Source organism: Lissotriton helveticus, chromosome 11 (assembly GCF_964261635.1).
Source record: "Lissotriton helveticus chromosome 11, aLisHel1.1, whole genome shotgun sequence".
NCBI lineage: Eukaryota > Metazoa > Chordata > Amphibia > Caudata > Salamandridae > Lissotriton > Lissotriton helveticus.
The window spans coordinates 304,249,999-304,264,198 of NC_136072.1; positions in this window are offsets into that span (position 1 = coordinate 304,249,999).

Consider the following 14,200-nt stretch of genomic DNA (forward strand, 5'->3'; position numbering starts at 1 on the left):
CCGTGAGAATGTAACACTATTTTTCATACGAGAGATGGTGCATTTCAGCCTCAAAGGCAGCAATTTCCTCGAATGGAACATTGCTATCACCAGGATCTAAAGCAGGTTTTAGTAGAGTTCGAGTCAGTCAGTCTTTTATTAACTATCATGACCAACATAATGTGATCCATATTACTTCTTTCTTGACAGAAATGATATTCAGGCACAGGTTTCCACTAAAAAGTAGTGAGGACATTCCGTTGCTATGAACATCTTTTTAATGCCTAAAAGAATGATTGGGCATTTTACTTACCACGTAAATTGGTAAAATGATGCACTATGCCAGAAGACTTCCTTGTTTTTTTTGCTTCAGTCTCGGCAATTCAGAGAAACTCTGCTGTGAAACACTGCCACTGCTGGTCATTCAGTATATTCTGCAGATGGAAAAGTCCACTGTTAGTAATTTAATATAAGCAATACAAAAAGTTTTGATTTATATAAATGGTTACCAGATCTATACTATGGAGTCTGTTATATTGTGAAAATCAACAGCTCAATAAAAAAATCAAATCTCAATTTGTGTTTATAACCTCCCATACTTCTCTGCATTCCCTTGACTCATTTGCTAAAACTCTCTAAACAATTGTAGCACGTACATTAGGACATAGATCTTTTTGCCAGCCAAGTGGCAGCGCACCATTCTCACTTCTTTAGTTTTAGGATATGGTACACCAGTAGCAATTAAGCCAGCTGATAAGTTGAGAGAGGAAGGGTTATGCTACAGTTAACGGGAATGGTAGAAACTATGAATAGCATCATTTCCATCTTCTCTTTAGCCAAATCCTACCAGTTCAGCAACAGTGAAGTTGAGACTCTTATGCTCAAACTTGCGTTCATACAAATATAGAAGTCTAAATAAAGTCCTAATTTCTTTCATCTTACCATCAACACTTTCAGTTGGGCATCCTGTCTACCCTGCAACTCATATCATTACCAAGATAAATCTATCCTACTCTTTGTTAGGCAACAGAGTGGTTCTCATGTCAGAAAGCATCTTGCTTTAGCTTTATGATGTCAGACTGGTAGGCAACAGAATGGCACCACATGTCAGACAACTTCTTGCTTTAGCTTTATGATGTCAGGCCCCCCTGGACCAATTGTCCTTGTGGAAGCTGACCACACAGGAGGATGAGATATCAGAAGTTATGCAGTAGGTTACTATCTGTATTCATGACTGCCAGCCACGTAGGAGGGGGAATGGTAAAGGAATCTGAAACAGTCAAAGCTCTGTGTCCTTTTTGAAAGTGGGATGGGGGTACAAAGACAGATTATCCTTAACAAAAATCCATCTTGAGTATCAGAGCCCAACATACAGAGTGCAGGAGAAGAGGTTAAATGAGCTTCCTACCGTGAGAATGTAACACTATTTTTCATACGAGAGATGGTGCATTTCAGCCTCAAAGGCAGCAATTTCCTCGAATGGAACATTGCTATCACCAGGATCTAAAGCAGGTTTTAGTAGAGTTCGAGTCAGTCAGTCTTTTATTAACTATCATGACCAACATAATGTGATCCATATTACTTCTTTCTTGACAGAAATGATATTCAGGCACAGGTTTCCACTAAAAAGTAGTGAGGACATTCCGTTGCTATGAACATCTTTTTAATGCCTAAAAGAATGATTGGGCATTTTACTTACCACGTAAATTGGTAAAATGATGCACTATGCCAGAAGACTTCCTTTTTTTTTTTTGCTTCAGTCTCGGCAATTCAGAGAAACTCTGCTGTGAAACACTGCCACTGCTGGTCATTCAGTATAATCTGCAGATGGAAAAGTCCACTGTTAGTACATTTAATATAAGCAATACAAAAAGTTTTGATTTATATAAAGGGTTACCAGATCTATACTATGGAGTCTGTTTTATTGTGAAAATCAACAGCTCAATAAAAAAATCAAATCTCAATTTGTGTTTCTAACCTCCCATACTTCTCTGCATTCCCTTGACTCATTTGCTAAAACTCTCTAAACAATTGTAGCACGTACATTAGGACATAGATCTTTTTGCCAGCCAAGTGGCAGCGCACCATTCTCACTTCTTTAGTTTTAGGATATGGTACACCAGTAGCAATTAAGCCAGCTGATAAGTTGAGAGAGGAAGGGTTATGCTACAGTTAACGGGAATGATAGAAACTATGAATAGCATCATTTCCATCTTCTCTTTAGCCAAATCCTACCAGTTCAGCAACAGTGAAGTTGAGACTCTTATGCTCAAACTTACGTTCATACAAATATAGAAGTCTAAATAAAGTCCTAATTTCTTTCATCTTACCATCAACACTTTCAGTTGGGCATCCTGTCTACCCTGCAACTCATATCATTACCAAGATAAATGTATCCTACTCTTTGTTAGGCAACAGAGTGGCTCTCATGTCAGAAAGCATCTTGCTTTAGCTTTATGATGTCAGACTGCTAGGCAACAGAATGGCACCACATGTCAGACAACTTCTTGCTTTAGCTTTATGATGTCAGACACCACTGGACCAATTGTCCTTGTGGAAGCTGACCACACAGGAGGATGAGATATCAGAAGTTATGCAGTAGGTTACTATCCGTATTCATGACTGCCAGCCACGTAGGAGGGGGAATGGTAAAGGAATCTGAAACAGTCAAAGCTCTGTGTCCTTTTTGAAAGTGGGATGGGGGTACAAAGACAGATTATCCTTAACAAAAATCCATCTTGAGTATCAGAGCCCAACATACAGAGTGCAGGAGAAGAGGTTAAATGAGCTTCCTACCGTGAGAATGTAACACTATTTTTCATACGTGAGATGGTGCATTTCAGCCTCAAAGGCAGCAATTTCCTCGAATGGAACATTGCTATCACAAGGATCTAAAGCAGGTTTTAGTAGAGTTCGAGTCAGTCAGTCTTTTATTAACTATCATGACCAACATAATGTGATCCATATTACTTCTTTCTTGACAGAAATGATATTCAGGCACAGGTTTCCACTATAAAGTAGTGAGGACATTCCGTTGCTATGAACATCTTTTTAATGCCTAAAAGAATGATTGGGCGTTTTACTTACCACGTAAATTGGTAAAATGATGCACTATGCCAGAAGACTTCCTTTTTTTTTTTTGCTTCAGTCTCGGCAATTCAGAGAAACTCTGCTGTGAAACACTGCCACTGCTGGTCATTCAGTATAATCTGCAGATGGAAAAGTCCACTGTTAGTACATTTAATATAAGCAATACAAAAAGTTTTGATTTATATAAAGGGTTACCAGATCTATACTATGGAGTCTGTTTTATTGTGAAAATCAACAGCTCAATAAAAAAATCAAATCTCAATTTGTGTTTATAACCTCCCATACTTCTCTGCATTCCCTTGACTCATTTGCTAAAACTCTCTAAACAATTGTAGCACGTACATTAGGACATAGATCTTTTTGCCAGCCAAGTGGCAGCGCACCATTCTCACTTCTTTAGTTTTAGGATATGGTACACCAGTAGCAATTAAGCCAGCTGATAAGTTGAGAGAGGAAGGGTTATGCTACAGTTAACGGGAATGATAGAAACTATGAATAGCATCATTTCCATCTTCTCTTTAGCCAAATCCTACCAGTTCAGCAACAGTGAAGTTGAGACTCTTATGCTCAAACTTGCGTTCATACAAATATAGAAGTCTAAATAAAGTCCTAATTTCTTTCATCTTACCATCAACACTTTCAGTTGGGCATCCTGTCTACCCTGCAACTCATATCATTACCAAGATAAATGTATCCTACTCTTTGTTAGGCAACAGAGTGGTTCTCATGTCAGAAAGCATCTTGCTTTAGCTTTATGATGTCAGACTGCTAGGCAACAGAATGGCACCACATGTCAGACAACTTCTTGCTTTAGCTTTATGATGTCAGACTGCTAGGTAACAGAATGGCACCACATGTCAGACAACTTCTTGCTTTAGCTTTATGATGTCAGACACCACTGGACCAATTGTCCTTGTGGAAGCTGACCACACAGGAGGATGAGATATCAGAAGTTATGCAGTAGGTTACTATCCGTATTCATGACTGCCAGCCACGTAGGAGGGGGAATGGCAAAGGAATCTGAAACAGTCAAAGCTCTGTGTCCTTTTTGAAAGTGGGATGGGGGTACAAAGACAGATTATCCTTAACAAAAATCCATCTTGAGTATCAGAGCCCAACATACAGAGTGCAGGAGAAGAGGTTAAATGAGCTTCCTACCGTGAGAATGTAACACTATTTTTCATACGAGAGATGGTGCATTTCAGCCTCAAAGGCAGCAATTTCCTCGAATGGAACATTGCTATCACCAGGATCTAAAGCAGGTTTTAGTAGAGTTCGAGTCAGTCAGTCTTTTATTAACTATCATGACCAACATAATGTGATCCATATTACTTCTTTCTTGACAGAAATGATATTCAGGCACAGGTTTCCACTATAAAGTAGTGAGGACATTCCGTTGCTATGAACATCTTTTTAATGCCTAAAAGAATGATTGGGCGTTTTACTTACCACGTAAATTGGTAAAATGATGCACTATGCCAGAAGACTTCCTTTTTTTTTTTGCTTCAGTCTCGGCAATTCAGAGAAACTCTGCTGTGAAACACTGCCACTGCTGGTCATTCAGTATAATCTGCAGATGGAAAAGTCCACTGTTAGTACATTTAATATAAGCAATACAAAAAGTTTTGATTTATATAAAGGGTTACCAGATCTATATTATGGAGTCTGTTTTATTGTGAAAATCAACAGCTCAATAAAAAATCAAATCTCAATTTGTGTTTATAACCTTCCATACTTCTCTGCATTCCCTTGACTCATTTGCTAAAACTCTCTAAACAATTGTAGCACGTACATTAGGACATAGATCTTTTTGCCAGCCAAGTGGCAGCGCACCATTCTCACTTCTTTAGTTTTAGGATATGGTACACCAGTAGCAATTAAGCCAGCTGATAAGTTGAGAGAGGAAGGGTTATGCTACAGTTAACGGGAATGATAGAAACTATGAATAGCATCATTTCCATCTTCTCTTTAGCCAAATCCTACCAGTTCAGCAACAGTGAAGTTGAGACTCTTATGCTCAAACTTGCGTTCATACAAATATAGAAGTCTAAATAAAGTCCTAATTTCTTTCATCTTACCATCAACACTTTCAGTTGGGCATCCTGTCTACCCTGCAACTCATATCATTACCAAGATAAATCTATCCTACTCTTTGTTAGGCAACAGAGTGGCTCTCATGTCAGAAAGCATCTTGCTTTAGCTTTATGATGTCAGACTGCTAGGCAACAGAATGGCACCACATGTCAGACAACTTCTTGCTTTAGCTTTATGATGTCAGGCCCCCCTGGACCAATTGTCCTTGTGGAAGCTGACCACACAGGAGGATGAGATATGAGAAGTTATGCAGTAGGTTACTATCCGTATTCATGACTGCCAGCCACGTAGGAGGGGGAATGGTAAAGGAATCTGAAACAGTCAAAGCTCTGTGTCCTTTTTGAAAGTGGGATGGGGGTACAAAGACAGATTATCCTTAACAAAAATCCATCTTGAGTATCAGAGCCCAACATACAGAGTGCAGGAGAAGAGGTTAAATGAGCTTCCTACCGTGAGAATGTAACACTATTTTTCATACGAGAGATGGTGCATTTCAGCCTCAAAGGCAGCAATTTCCTCGAATGGAACATTGCTATCACCAGGATCTAAAGCAGGTTTTAGTAGAGTTCGAGTCAGTCAGTCTTTTATTAACTATCATGACCAACATAATGTGATCCATATTACTTCTTTCTTGACAGAAATGATATTCAGGCACAGGTTTCCACTATAAAGTAGTGAGGACATTCCGTTGCTATGAACATCTTTTTAATGCCTAAAAGAATGATTGGGCGTTTTACTTACCACGTAAATTGGTAAAATGATGCACTATGCCAGAAGACTTCCTTTTTTTTTTTGCTTCAGTCTCGGCAATTCAGAGAAACTCTGCTGTGAAACACTGCCACTGCTGGTCATTCAGTATAATCTGCAGATGGAAAAGTCCACTGTTAGTACATTTAATATAAGCAATACAAAAAGTTTTGATTTATATAAAGGGTTACCAGATCTATAGTATGGAGTCTGTTTTATTGTGAAAATCAACAGCTCAATAAAAAAATCAAATCTCAATTTGTGTTTATAACCTCCCATACTTCTCTGCATTCCCTTGACTCATTTGCTAAAACTCTCTAAACAATTGTAGCACGTACATTAGGACATAGATCTTTTTGCCAGCCAAGTGGCAGCGCACCATTCTCACTTCTTTAGTTTTAGGATATGGTACACCAGTACAAATTAAGCCAGCTGATAAGTTGAGAGAGGAAGGGTTATGCTACAGTTAACGGGAATGATAGAAACTATGAATAGCATCATTTCCATCTTCTCTTTAGCCAAATCCTACCAGTTCAGCAACAGTGAAGTTGAGACTCTTATGCTCAAACTTGCGTTCATACAAATATAGAAGTCTAAATAAAGTCCTAATTTCTTTCATCTTACCATCAACACTTTCAGTTGGGCATCCTGTCTACCCTGCAACTCATATCATTACCAAGATAAATGTATCCTACTCTTTGTTAGGCAACAGAGTGGCTCTCATGTCAGAAAGCATCTTGCTTTAGCTTTATGATGTCAGACTGCTAGGCAACAGAATGGCACCACATGTCAGACAACTTCTTGCTTTAGCTTTATGATGTCAGACACCACTGGACCAATTGTCCTTGTGGAAGCTGACCACACAGGAGGATGAGATATCAGAAGTTATGCAGTAGGTTACTATCCGTATTCATGACTGCCAGTCACGTAGGAGGGGGAATGGTAAAGGAATCTGAAACAGTCAAAGCTCTGTGTCCTTTTTGAAAGTGGGATGGGGGTACAAAGACAGATTATCCTTAACAAAAATCCATCTTGAGTATCAGAGCCCAACATACAGAGTGCAGGAGAAGAGGTTAAATGAGCTTCCTACCGTGAGAATGTAACACTATTTTTCATACGAGAGATGGTGCATTTCAGCCTCAAAGGCAGCAATTTCCTCGAATGGAACATTGCTATCACCAGGATCTAAAGCAGGTTTTAGTAGAGTTCGAGTCAGTCAGTCTTTTATTAACTATCATGACCAACATAATGTGATCCATATTACTTCTTTCTTGACAGAAATGATATTCAGGCACAGGTTTCCACTATAAAGTAGTGAGGACATTCCGTTGCTATGAACATCTTTTTAATGCCTAAAAGAATGATTGGGCGTTTTACTTACCACGTAAATTGGTAAAATGATGCACTATGCCAGAAGACTTCCTTTTTTTTTTGCTTCAGTCTCGGCAATTCAGAGAAACTCTGCTGTGAAACACTGCCACTGCTGGTCATTCAGTATAATCTGCAGATGGAAAAGTCCACTGTTAGTACATTTAATATAAGCAATACAAAAAGTTTTGATTTATATAAAGGGTTACCAGATCTATATTATGGAGTCTGTTTTATTGTGAAAATCAACAGCTCAATAAAAAATCAAATCTCAATTTGTGTTTATAACCTTCCATACTTCTCTGCATTCCCTTGACTCATTTGCTAAAACTCTCTAAACAATTGTAGCACGTACATTAGGACATAGATCTTTTTGCCAGCCAAGTGGCAGCGCACCATTCTCACTTCTTTAGTTTTAGGATATGGTACACCAGTAGCAATTAAGCCAGCTGATAAGTTGAGAGAGGAAGGGTTATGCTACAGTTAACGGGAATGATAGAAACTATGAATAGCATCATTTCCATCTTCTCTTTAGCCAAATCCTACCAGTTCAGCAACAGTGAAGTTGAGACTCTTATGCTCAAACTTGCGTTCATACAAATATAGAAGTCTAAATAAAGTCCTAATTTCTTTCATCTTACCATCAACACTTTCAGTTGGGCATCCTGTCTACCCTGCAACTCATATCATTACCAAGATAAATCTATCCTACTCTTTGTTAGGCAACAGAGTGGCTCTCATGTCAGAAAGCATCTTGCTTTAGCTTTATGATGTCAGACTGCTAGGCAACAGAATGGCACCACATGTCAGACAACTTCTTGCTTTAGCTTTATGATGTCAGGCCCCCCTGGACCAATTGTCCTTGTGGAAGCTGACCACACAGGAGGATGAGATATGAGAAGTTATGCAGTAGGTTACTATCCGTATTCATGACTGCCAGCCACGTAGGAGGGGGAATGGTAAAGGAATCTGAAACAGTCAAAGCTCTGTGTCCTTTTTGAAAGTGGGATGGGGGTACAAAGACAGATTATCCTTAACAAAAATCCATCTTGAGTATCAGAGCCCAACATACAGAGTGCAGGAGAAGAGGTTAAATGAGCTTCCTACCGTGAGAATGTAACACTATTTTTCATACGAGAGATGGTGCATTTCAGCCTCAAAGGCAGCAATTTCCTCGAATGGAACATTGCTATCACCAGGATCTAAAGCAGGTTTTAGTAGAGTTCGAGTCAGTCAGTCTTTTATTAACTATCATGACCAACATAATGTGATCCATATTACTTCTTTCTTGACAGAAATGATATTCAGGCACAGGTTTCCACTAAAAAGTAGTGAGGACATTCCGTTGCTATGAACATCTTTTTAATGCCTAAAAGAATGATTGGGCATTTTACTTACCACGTAAATTGGTAAAATGATGCACTATGCCAGAAGACTTCCTTTTTTTTTTTGCTTCAGTCTCGGCAATTCAGAGAAACTCTGCTGTGAAACACTGCCACTGCTGGTCATTCAGTATATTCTGCAGATGGAAAAGTCCACTGTTAGTAATTTAATATAAGCAATACAAAAAGTTTTGATTTATATAAATGGTTACCAGATCTATACTATGGAGTCTGTTATATTGTGAAAATCAACAGCTCAATAAAAAAATCAAATCTCAATTTGTGTTTATAACCTCCCATACTTCTCTGCATTCCCTTGACTCATTTGCTAAAACTCTCTAAACAATTGTAGCACGTACATTAGGACATAGATCTTTTTGCCAGCCAAGTGGCAGCGCACCATTCTCACTTCTTTAGTTTTAGGATATGGTACACCAGTAGCAATTAAGCCAGCTGATAAGTTGAGAGAGGAAGGGTTATGCTACAGTTAACGGGAATGGTAGAAACTATGAATAGCATCATTTCCATCTTCTCTTTAGCCAAATCCTACCAGTTCAGCAACAGTGAAGTTGAGACTCTTATGCTCAAACTTGCGTTCATACAAATATAGAAGTCTAAATAAAGTCCTAATTTCTTTCATCTTACCATCAACACTTTCAGTTGGGCATCCTGTCTACCCTGCAACTCATATCATTACCAAGATAAATCTATCCTACTCTTTGTTAGGCAACAGAGTGGTTCTCATGTCAGAAAGCATCTTGCTTTAGCTTTATGATGTCAGACTGGTAGGCAACAGAATGGCACCACATGTCAGACAACTTCTTGCTTTAGCTTTATGATGTCAGGCCCCCCTGGACCAATTGTCCTTGTGGAAGCTGACCACACAGGAGGATGAGATATCAGAAGTTATGCAGTAGGTTACTATCTGTATTCATGACTGCCAGCCACGTAGGAGGGGGAATGGTAAAGGAATCTGAAACAGTCAAAGCTCTGTGTCCTTTTTGAAAGTGGGATGGGGGTACAAAGACAGATTATCCTTAACAAAAATCCATCTTGAGTATCAGAGCCCAACATACAGAGTGCAGGAGAAGAGGTTAAATGAGCTTCCTACCGTGAGAATGTAACACTATTTTTCATACGAGAGATGGTGCATTTCAGCCTCAAAGGCAGCAATTTCCTCGAATGGAACATTGCTATCACCAGGATCTAAAGCAGGTTTTAGTAGAGTTCGAGTCAGTCAGTCTTTTATTAACTATCATGACCAACATAATGTGATCCATATTACTTCTTTCTTGACAGAAATGATATTCAGGCACAGGTTTCCACTAAAAAGTAGTGAGGACATTCCGTTGCTATGAACATCTTTTTAATGCCTAAAAGAATGATTGGGCATTTTACTTACCACGTAAATTGGTAAAATGATGCACTATGCCAGAAGACTTCCTTTTTTTTTTTTGCTTCAGTCTCGGCAATTCAGAGAAACTCTGCTGTGAAACACTGCCACTGCTGGTCATTCAGTATAATCTGCAGATGGAAAAGTCCACTGTTAGTACATTTAATATAAGCAATACAAAAAGTTTTGATTTATATAAAGGGTTACCAGATCTATACTATGGAGTCTGTTTTATTGTGAAAATCAACAGCTCAATAAAAAAATCAAATCTCAATTTGTGTTTATAACCTCCCATACTTCTCTGCATTCCCTTGACTCATTTGCTAAAACTCTCTAAACAATTGTAGCACGTACATTAGGACATAGATCTTTTTGCCAGCCAAGTGGCAGCGCACCATTCTCACTTCTTTAGTTTTAGGATATGGTACACCAGTAGCAATTAAGCCAGCTGATAAGTTGAGAGAGGAAGGGTTATGCTACAGTTAACGGGAATGATAGAAACTATGAATAGCATCATTTCCATCTTCTCTTTAGCCAAATCCTACCAGTTCAGCAACAGTGAAGTTGAGACTCTTATGCTCAAACTTGCGTTCATACAAATATAGAAGTCTAAATAAAGTCCTAATTTCTTTCATCTTACCATCAACACTTTCAGTTGGGCATCCTGTCTACCCTGCAACTCATATCATTACCAAGATAAATGTATCCTACTCTTTGTTAGGCAACAGAGTGGTTCTCATGTCAGAAAGCATCTTGCTTTAGCTTTATGATGTCAGACTGCTAGGCAACAGAATGGCACCACATGTCAGACAACTTCTTGCTTTAGCTTTATGATGTCAGACTGCTAGGTAACAGAATGGCACCACATGTCAGACAACTTCTTGCTTTAGCTTTATGATGTCAGACACCACTGGACCAATTGTCCTTGTGGAAGCTGACCACACAGGAGGATGAGATATCAGAAGTTATGCAGTAGGTTACTATCCGTATTCATGACTGCCAGCCACGTAGGAGGGGGAATGGCAAAGGAATCTGAAACAGTCAAAGCTCTGTGTCCTTTTTGAAAGTGGGATGGGGGTACAAAGACAGATTATCCTTAACAAAAATCCATCTTGAGTATCAGAGCCCAACATACAGAGTGCAGGAGAAGAGGTTAAATGAGCTTCCTACCGTGAGAATGTAACACTATTTTTCATACGAGAGATGGTGCATTTCAGCCTCAAAGGCAGCAATTTCCTCGAATGGAACATTGCTATCACCAGGATCTAAAGCAGGTTTTAGTAGAGTTCGAGTCAGTCAGTCTTTTATTAACTATCATGACCAACATAATGTGATCCATATTACTTCTTTCTTGACAGAAATGATATTCAGGCACAGGTTTCCACTATAAAGTAGTGAGGACATTCCGTTGCTATGAACATCTTTTTAATGCCTAAAAGAATGATTGGGCGTTTTACTTACCACGTAAATTGGTAAAATGATGCACTATGCCAGAAGACTTCCTTTTTTTTTTTGCTTCAGTCTCGGCAATTCAGAGAAACTCTGCTGTGAAACACTGCCACTGCTGGTCATTCAGTATAATCTGCAGATGGAAAAGTCCACTGTTAGTACATTTAATATAAGCAATACAAAAAGTTTTGATTTATATAAAGGGTTACCAGATCTATATTATGGAGTCTGTTTTATTGTGAAAATCAACAGCTCAATAAAAAATCAAATCTCAATTTGTGTTTATAACCTTCCATACTTCTCTGCATTCCCTTGACTCATTTGCTAAAACTCTCTAAACAATTGTAGCACGTACATTAGGACATAGATCTTTTTGCCAGCCAAGTGGCAGCGCACCATTCTCACTTCTTTAGTTTTAGGATATGGTACACCAGTAGCAATTAAGCCAGCTGATAAGTTGAGAGAGGAAGGGTTATGCTACAGTTAACGGGAATGATAGAAACTATGAATAGCATCATTTCCATCTTCTCTTTAGCCAAATCCTACCAGTTCAGCAACAGTGTAGTTGAGACTCTTATGCTCAAACTTGCGTTCATACAAATATAGAAGTCTAAATAAAGTCCTAATTTCTTTCATCTTACCATCAACACTTTCAGTTGGGCATCCTGTCTACCCTGCAACTCATATCATTACCAAGATAAATCTATCCTACTCTTTGTTAGGCAACAGAGTGGCTCTCATGTCAGAAAGCATCTTGCTTTAGCTTTATGATGTCAGACTGCTAGGCAACAGAATGGCACCACATGTCAGACAACTTCTTGCTTTAGCTTTATGATGTCAGGCCCCCCTGGACCAATTGTCCTTGTGGAAGCTGACCACACAGGAGGATGAGATATGAGAAGTTATGCAGTAGGTTACTATCCGTATTCATGACTGCCAGCCACGTAGGAGGGGGAATGGTAAAGGAATCTGAAACAGTCAAAGCTCTGTGTCCTTTTTGAAAGTGGGATGGGGGTACAAAGACAGATTATCCTTAACAAAAATCCATCTTGAGTATCAGAGCCCAACATACAGAGTGCAGGAGAAGAGGTTAAATGAGCTTCCTACCGTGAGAATGTAACACTATTTTTCATACGAGAGATGGTGCATTTCAGCCTCAAAGGCAGCAATTTCCTCGAATGGAACATTGCTATCACCAGGATCTAAAGCAGGTTTTAGTAGAGTTCGAGTCAGTCAGTCTTTTATTAACTATCATGACCAACATAATGTGATCCATATTACTTCTTTCTTGACAGAAATGATATTCAGGCACAGGTTTCCACTATAAAGTAGTGAGGACATTCCGTTGCTATGAACATCTTTTTAATGCCTAAAAGAATGATTGGGCGTTTTACTTACCACGTAAATTGGTAAAATGATGCACTATGCCAGAAGACTTCCTTTTTTTTTTTGCTTCAGTCTCGGCAATTCAGAGAAACTCTGCTGTGAAACACTGCCACTGCTGGTCATTCAGTATAATCTGCAGATGGAAAAGTCCACTGTTAGTACATTTAATATAAGCAATACAAAAAGTTTTGATTTATATAAAGGGTTACCAGATCTATAGTATGGAGTCTGTTTTATTGTGAAAATCAACAGCTCAATAAAAAAATCAAATCTCAATTTGTGTTTATAACCTCCCATACTTCTCTGCATTCCCTTGACTCATTTGCTAAAACTCTCTAAACAATTGTAGCACGTACATTAGGACATAGATCTTTTTGCCAGCCAAGTGGCAGCGCACCATTCTCACTTCTTTAGTTTTAGGATATGGTACACCAGTACAAATTAAGCCAGCTGATAAGTTGAGAGAGGAAGGGTTATGCTACAGTTAACGGGAATGATAGAAACTATGAATAGCATCATTTCCATCTTCTCTTTAGCCAAATCCTACCAGTTCAGCAACAGTGAAGTTGAGACTCTTATGCTCAAACTTGCGTTCATACAAATATAGAAGTCTAAATAAAGTCCTAATTTCTTTCATCTTACCATCAACACTTTCAGTTGGGCATCCTGTCTACCCTGCAACTCATATCATTACCAAGATAAATGTATCCTACTCTTTGTTAGGCAACAGAGTGGCTCTCATGTCAGAAAGCATCTTGCTTTAGCTTTATGATGTCAGACTGCTAGGCAACAGAATGGCACCACATGTCAGACAACTTCTTGCTTTAGCTTTATGATGTCAGACACCACTGGACCAATTGTCCTTGTGGAAGCTGACCACACAGGAGGATGAGATATCAGAAGTTATGCAGTAGGTTACTATCCGTATTCATGACTGCCAGCCACGTAGGAGGGGGAATGGTAAAGGAATCTGAAACAGTCAAAGCTCTGTGTCCTTTTTGAAAGTGGGATGGGGGTACAAAGACAGATTATCCTTAACAAAAATCCATCTTGAGTATCAGAGCCCAACATACAGAGTGCAGGAGAAGAGGTTAAATGAGCTTCCTACCGTGAGAATGTAACACTATTTTTCATACGTGAGATGGTGCATTTCAGCCTCAAAGGCAGCAATTTCCTCGAATGGAACATTGCTATCACAAGGATCTAAAGCAGGTTTTAGTAGAGTTCGAGTCAGTCAGTCTTTTATTAACTATCATGACCAACATAATGTGATCCATATTACTTCTTTCTTGACAGAAATGATATTCAGGCA